Source organism: Mytilus edulis, chromosome 7 (genome assembly GCF_963676685.1).
Source record: "Mytilus edulis chromosome 7, xbMytEdul2.2, whole genome shotgun sequence".
Lineage (NCBI taxonomy): Eukaryota > Metazoa > Mollusca > Bivalvia > Mytilida > Mytilidae > Mytilus > Mytilus edulis.
Window position 1 is genome coordinate 63,756,405 of NC_092350.1, and position 8,659 is coordinate 63,765,063.

At 32.9% G+C, this 8,659-nt stretch overlaps 1 pseudogene; it reads right to left on the reverse strand.

The window, feature by feature from the left end:
• Positions 1-1,669: 1,669 nt before the first annotated feature.
• On the reverse strand, positions 1,670-8,396 carry LOC139483567 (sulfotransferase 1B1-like; annotated as a pseudogene).
• Positions 8,397-8,659: the final 263 nt, after the last annotated feature.

The window sequence follows — 8,659 nt, forward strand, 5'->3', positions numbered from 1 at the left end:
GTGTGACGTCTTGAAATTGATTGATTAAAGTTAATTTTTATTTAGAACGACTAATATACCGGTGACTAATATACAGTTTTTGATATAAACACAATCGGTCACGTCTAGAATTTTTAATGTGTCAATATAGTATTACAAAGAACTTATAACACTAAGGCTAAACACTTTTGTTTTACTTGGTTGATTTATTATCGGGTTTTCACTGCTAATGCATTGCAAATTTTGATCTTATAAGGTGAGGTGCGAAAATGTATTGAACATTGACGGTATAAAATTTCATTTGTGTTTTAATGTCTTCGTCTATAATTAAATATGAAACTGTTTATCGATCTTGGTTATCTGTTACGTACATGTATGTGCGAATGCATTGCATATATATAGCGTAATCGTCAACTCTTTGCATTTTTAGGTTTCTGACACCTGTCATTTGTTTGGCTAAATCGTCACCTCTTGCAATTACTAGGTTTCTGTCACCGGTTGTGTTGTCATGTGATTGGATGATTATCAGTATGTTGTCCTAAATACCTTGAGCGAAAGCACAGGCCGAACCCTCTCTATCAGTTACGAACATTAACTTTAACATTTGAGTTCCCAAGGTATAATTTCATGAGACCAAATATGAAAGGAATTACCAAAACCCTTTTACGTAGCAGTATACACGTATGACAATAACTCATAGATTACACAGTTTCCAAGTGTGGAATCGGTTGTCCCAACAATACGGGAAATGACCGGAAGGATCTAAGAAAGACAAATTTACCAAAAATGCTATGCTTACAAATTATGCAAGCTCATAAAAGAAACGATCCAGTTAAAGACATTGCTACTTCTAATTGAAAAAAAAAAATCGTAAAGTTTATGTATTTCCCAATGTAGTGTTTTGTCAGTACCATCATTCATTTTGATTTTAATAGATAAAAGCATTGTTTAATATGCATTTCTATACAGTTATGACAACTTATGGTCCCACTTTCTTTCAATACAATGTAGTAATATTTTGGCACTTGCCCTTATTCTGTGGGATGGTAAATGAATGACATTTAAGTCTGGGATAACCAAATGTGTTTATCAGCTGTGATAGGCTGCATATAAGAATTACTTTTCAGCAACAGACATTGTCTTTTTTTAGTTGTTATTTTGTTTGTGATTCGTTCCAATCTGTCCATGTTCAAAACATTTTTTACTGAGTTTGTGTTATGTTGTGTTGTTATACAAGTGTGTCGATTTGAGGAAGTGGTGGGCACTTAGAAGTTCGTTTTATCCCGTCACACTTTGTATGCGCCTTTCCAAAGTCATGATCGAGAGCCTTTGATCCATTACAGACTAACTACTATTTGAAGTATTCGTGTTTCGTTTATTACGTTTGCATTAACAAGGCAGTTGGTTATTTCGTTTCAACTAAATAAAATTAACATATTGCCAAGAATGGACCTTCCACATCTGAATTAAATTTTACGGTATGGGTTTTGTTCATTGTTGAAGTCCATTCTGTTGCTAACCTTCACATCACACATACATACACATGTGTGGATAGTTGTCTTATTTGAAATCAAATCATATTTAAATAATAAAAAATATATTTAATATGTAAAACTAAAATTAATATATTTATTAATGAAATGCGTATTTATACATGTACACCGAGAAGTTGAAGGCATATAAACAATACAATACAAATATATGCACAATACAAACATTATAAAATATCAAAAATCATATATATATAGCGGTACCGTAGTAAAACAAGTAATAATGCATGTCTTGTGTCCACTCTCCTCATTCCAAATGACATTTTAAAAACGGAACAGAAAGATGCTTAATATCAAATGAAGATAGAAGTTATTCTAATATATTGTTGTCAGATAATCCTGGAAAAATACTATTTATGTCATGAAGATTTTTTAAATTTACATGTTAAGAAAAAGTGGGTTTCATCTTCAACTTCATTAATATAACAATTTTTACAATTTCTATTTTATGAATATTCTGTCATTCAATCTCATAGTTCCTGCCTTTGACACTGTAATAACATCCATAATGATTGCTGATCTCTATATTTTCTTGACTCGTATCCACGATCCGTTTCAATTTTCCTCAATTAAATCTAGACATCGCCGTACAACATTTTATTGTTTTTATAACTTTATACCTGTCTATGTTAAATCAAATTTGACATGTCACATCACTTGGAAAGGGACTGTCCCTACATTTTTTGTTTCTAACAAATGATTCTTTGTTCAAAAGAAAGTTTGTATGAACTGTCCTTAAACCTTTCTGTGTACTGTACATCAAACCGCTCATTCTGTGCTACTGTAAAATGGTTTTTCCAGTCGCCTATTTCCACTGAAACAGAATTATTGGAAAATCATATCCATACTAACTATTGCAAGGAGCACTTTGCCTTTTATTTTTTGAATTATATGTCATCGATATTAAACTTGGATTTAAATGTAAAAATCGAAAAAAAGTCGTATGATTAGTTCTTATTGAGCTGTTCCTTTTTAGGTGCAAGTATATTTTAAACATCAATGTCTATATATTTTGGCAAATTTATCAAAACAAAATTGTCTAAGGTGGTACATAACACTACAGGGAGATAACTCTGTAAAGTCAGCTAAACGTTTTAATTACGTTGTTTTGTAAAGGGAATATTAAGCTTCTCATTAGACATGTTACGAAAAAGGTATATTCTCGACGCTGAGGTTGACAAATTAGACTTTAAATGTGGGAACGATGTCAAAACATTGATTAAAGATTTTAACAGGTACAATTTAAATACTGTGTGCGTCTTGGTTAATTCAAATCACATTTATCTAGAACATCATTATGTAACATCCCAAATGACAATTGTTTTTGTGATAGCATTGCTGGCTATCATAAGACATGAAGGTGTACGTGTGCAAAGGGGAGAAAGGTTGGGTAGAAAAACGGGGGCTGAGAGTTATAAAAGTTCCTTCGATTCTATATTGATGATATTTTCACAGTAAGCCAGTTAGATATTAGTTTTATTGTTGTAATACAGGTCCTAAAAAAGTTCAATCTGTCGCTCCACTAATCCTACATTAAGATCTACAGTCTGGTTGATTATTTTCTCTCGGGTGTCTCCGTAAGATTCCATTGACTCTGAAAGTTTTTTAGCGCCTCATAGCGTGTTCGACGTACACCCGACACTCTGATACTAGTATACCCAATAATGAGGGGCGTTCGACATAGATAAATTGTATCCGCTAAGATGACAAATTCTAGGGGAAATCTAACTCTAAACCTGGTCCAATTAAAGGCAATATATTAAACTGTTGAGCAACATTTTGATGTCCTAGGAAACCACTTCGAATAAATGTTATATGATTTCTGTTGTCCACAATCACCTGTGTATGAATGCAATGTCTGTGTCTGTGTCAGATTGCTCTTGAGGCTCAGTTTGTTGTCTGTAAATGGCATGCAAGGTCCCGTCGTTTGCAGCTTACGCTGTGGGTAATGTATTTCACCCGCCGCGTAGTTGGCGCCAAACTTCTACGGTTGGCCAAGAAATATTTCGGCATATATTTCCCAAAGAATTGGAATCAAGGCATTTATTTATAAATAGAGGAAATGCGCAAAACGCACAACTCTTGATCTTTCTAGAGAAAATCCACTGCTGTAATACAAGTTTTGAATGTAAATGTCGGTTAAACAAGTAATGTGGATTTACATTTCAGCAAATAGTTGGCATTCAAATAAGTACTGACTTGGCACCCCTGATGGCAAATGAGGGTTTAATTTGATCTGGAGCGAATTCATGCATTAACCTTTTAAATAAAGACAAAATAAAGAGGCATCTTGTAAGTTTTTAAGCTTCACGTTCAGATATATAGGTGATGTAAGTCCTATTACTCAATAACCCACTTTTCATCGAATACATGTACAAATGTATACATGTATCATACAGCACAATGCGCTCGACATTAAGGTACTATTGAAAAGAAAATACATTCTATAATTTAGTATTTAGATCTCGGTCTCGATACTGACAAAGAATTTAAACTGGGATCTATGATAAACGTGGCTACTTTAGTTTTCAAATTGCAAACTCCCTAATAATGATCTAAATAGTAACAACCCATCTTCCCCATTGAGTTGTCTTTACAATTTTCTTAGTAATTACAATAGGGAGTTTGGTTAATGCATAGCTTAAGATAAAATCAGTCCCTTTAATTCCTTTCCGTATCCTCTACAGATTACTAGCAACCTAATCCGGTATTGTACATCAGGATAAAAAAAAGCAAAATCGTAAGGAATTTTTAAATTGAATTATAAGGTTATTTGACTAATTTGATTGTTAAAACAATGCACATTTTGTAATCTCTGTGTTTTATCTTACATTATCTTACCCTTTCTATATATGAAGCCTTTTCCAGAAACTACTTTCGTCATATCTAGTTTATTTTGCTGCATATTATTAAAGGACGTTGTTCCGGCAATATTTTCTATAGTCTTTTCGGTGCATGGTATACCTAGGAAATTAGCCAGTCGCTGAATCTCTCTTTTACTATCCTAAATACAATCAAATATAACTTCTTTAGAGCTTCTTTCAAAAAGTAATTTAAGATAAAACATCATTTGGTTTCTGGTTTTAACTTATTACATTGGAGGGTTGAGATCTCATAAAACATGTTAAACTCGGCCGCAGTTTTTCGCCTGCCCGAAGTCATGAGCCTCTGGCCTTTATAGGTCTTGTTTTTAGTTGTTTTTTTTAGTTCATTTGTATATGTTTTGAATTTTAGTGTGACGTGCATTTTCACTAAAGTAGTACACGTTTTTGTTCAGGAGCCAGCTGAAGCCCGCCTCTGGATGCGAGATTTTCTTGCTGTGTTGAAGATCCATTGGTGGCCTCGGACTGTTTTATGCTTTTTGGTCGGGTTGTTGTCTCTTTGACACATTCCCCATTTCAATTCTCAATTTTATTATTACAATTTCAATCAAATCACAACCATTCTACTTTTATCTGAAATTACCGTTTTGTTTCGAAAGACTTGTACGCTTGTGGTGTAAATTATTTTTAACCATCTGCTTGAGCTGTAAATAAGAGCAGCAGTACCTAGATGTAAAGCGTTTCTTTTTTACTGTAAAAGAGAGGAGAGGGATAACAAAGGGACATTTAAACTCACAAGTCAAAAATAAACTGACAACGCCATGGTTAAAAAGAAAAAGACAACTAAACAACAGTACACAAAACACAACATAGAAAACTAAAGACTTAGCCACACAATCCCCACCAAAATTAGGGGGTGATCTCAGGTGCTCCGGGAGGGTAAGCAGATTCTGTTTCACATGTGGCACCCGTCTTGTTGCTAATGTGCGTATTGGAATAAAAATCCTTATAATGGAAATAATTGCATTATGTCAAAAAAGACCTTTTTCATTTCTTCGAAGTAGCAAGTAAATATCATGCCAGGAAAATCTTTCTCTGCTTGTTCCATTTCTTTATCATAATTGTACCATGATCCATAGGCACCTACAATTTAATAACATAGTTTTAACAATCTAATTCTACTGATAAGAATGGAAAATACTCTTTCATATAAATAAGAAAAAATAGCAAAAGACATAAAGGTGGTAAAATTAAGCACTAGTCCAAATGGATAAATAACAATAAATTGGAGAGTTGAAGGCCGTACTTAAACCTACAATGGTTTACTTTCTACAAATTTTCACTTGGATGGAGAGTTATCTAATTGGCACGCATACCAAATCTTCTTATGTCTAAATTAAGAAGGCAATAGACGGTCAAATAGACTCACAGCGTGCTTTTCTTAAGTTATATCCATGTGATTCTGTCCTAAAACAATCTGTAATGGTATCTGTTACAAAAATTGCATTCTTTCTATATTCAGCGCATTTTTTTTTCAGATTGACATACAATATAGAGACGTGTTCATGGTTGATGATCATATTCTGAACTAAATATGTAGTTGGGCTTCTTTTCCATGTTTCAGTCTCTGACGTCTATCACCGTTTTATAATTAGTGCTGAACATGTATGAAATATTTGCCACTGTACGACAAGCAACCAACAATCAATCAATTAATCTCATTTTATTTATAACACAAAATTAGAACAAATACATAGATTTTCTTTTCTTTTTTATCAGTTAAACTATGTCATGTATGTGGATCATTTGAATAATGCCCGGATAAAGTGTTAATTTCCATGATTTTGTATGCTGGTAACTTACATTTGTCTGACATCCACATTTCGAAAAAATCATTCCAGGATCCAGTAAAGTCCAGTACGGGGTCACTCTTTGCGTGAAGATAAAACGAGACACAGACATCTTTCGGATTTTTAATAATATGAATAATCTTGCATCTATTTTTGATATGCTTCTTTGGTAGATATTTAAATTAACAATGAGTATTAAGTAACCTTGGTGATGGCAGTGCATCTAGGACTGAGAGATCGGGAATAACTTCTAACATTGTCGAAATTTTGCTACTGGTATCCAGTTCTGTTTTATTTCTTATTAACATATTGGTAACATCATTAACCCAATGCGTTCCTTTGGAATAAAAAAAAACACTGGAAAATTAACAACTATAAATACAGGTATTATTAAATTCAATTCGTATAATAGGAATCGAACGTTTTTGTTATTAAGACAATTGTGAACGTGCCTTTACCAAGTCCGGAAGCTCATCATGTGTCGTGCTTAGTTATATCTTAGAGATTTTGTCATGAGAAATTCGTCGTTTCAGAATCTAATGCATTCTGGGTAATTCCATTGTTCGTACCCCAAAATGAAAACAACGTCACGTCATTGGTTGAATTTCAATTGTTTGGGCGTTGTTAGCCAATCACAGCGTTTTGGTATACGCTTTTGAAAATATTACCCAGAATGCTTTCGATTGTGAAAACGGCGAATCAGTGCTGACGTGTTGAATGGTTACTGTAATATTTAAATGGTCAGAAAAGGGTGATATTTGATAGATAATTAAAAACCAGGTACGTAATGCTATAAATACGTGGGTAAAAAGATAAATACTTTTTTTAAATCAATTTTGCATGGTGAAATGCGCATCTGGCACTGGTGCAGCAAAATTGGTGCTGTTTATATTATTACTATCACTGCTGTTAGTCCGAGAGAGTATTACCAGTAGCCAATACTTCTGTACTGTTATGAAAATGCGGATATTAATATTGTTTTGATTGAAATTTACTGTTATGAAATTTTAGAAATCATTCAAAAATAAGGAATATATCTCCCTCATCATGCTCATGTAAAGCCTTGGTTCCTTGTTCGGCTTTGGCTATTCTGTAAGTCGTTTATTGTACTGTATACTGTTTCAGCTTTTCAATTTGTATTAGGTTTTGGATTTTCAAATAGTTATAGCATCACTGAATAGACATGAATTATTGAAATGCGCATCTAGTGTAGTAAATTAGGACCGTTTATATTAGTGTGTAATTCTCGAACACATACTCATATTTATAACGTTTTTATATTGTGCGCACAAAATTGTCGTTCTAGTGTTTTATGAAATAATGCGTGTAATTTGTTTTAATGTGAGACATTTTCAACTGTATAAACAACATGCGCATGTTATCGATTTGATGATTAACAGTCAGTTATGACAGTATTCTAGAAGAAGAATGAAACTGTGCATTCTAAAAATTGCATTGAATTTATGAAGTTTAATAACGTAAACGATTCATTATCATAATCTTTTGGGAGATATATATATATAATGAAGTGGGCTAAAACTAACTAATGCAGTAAAATAGGTCATTAAGATACAGAAAAGAGAATGATGGGCAACAACAAAGAATGAAGAAAAAATGCCTAAAAATGACAAAAAACGGGAAAAAAGACAAAGGGAATTTAACTTATGACATGTACATGTATGATAGGCAAATAATAGTATGTGATTTTCAGATGGTCGGGAAAAACTCTTATTTAACATATTAAAAGCTATTTTCCTAAGTGTAAATTGATTCATTTGATTTCGTGGGTACCAATTTTCGTGGATTGCGAAAAACTTGAATTTATGTGGATATTTGATTTCGAGTTTTAACATACATGTACTCCACATACATTTCTTTGCATTTGCAATTCGTTGAACATTTAAATTCGTTTTTCTCCTGTACCCATGACATCCACGAAAAATTGTACCCAACGAATAATAATGAATCAAAAGTATGGTGTTTTAATACTATTACCTGATTTTGGATATGTGCATATCATAATATCTGATTCTCTAGACTGAATTTCCTTAATGTCTTGTAAAGCTTTCTCTACTCCCTTTGTTCTTATTGACATTACAGCCGGAAATCGAACCCCTTCAAACTCTGGTAATGGAATTGGTTTCATGGTATTTCTCAGTTCCTTGAGTTTCTCCAAATTCAGATCCATCATTTACAAAACTTAAAATGAATAAAAACAGACTTTTGGTTGCATTTCGTCTCTTGTGGAGAGTTGCCCTATTTGCGATCCCAACACATCTTCTTATTTTCTTTTTTAATTGCATTTCATACTAAATAAAAATTGCATAATAGTTACAATGGTTGCCATTGAAAATGATATTCAATAGGACTTAATAATCTAGTACAAATATAAAATGATCTTGGAGTGGCCATGATTTTTATAAAACCGTTCAGATGTTTGACACCTCTATGAGTTTTA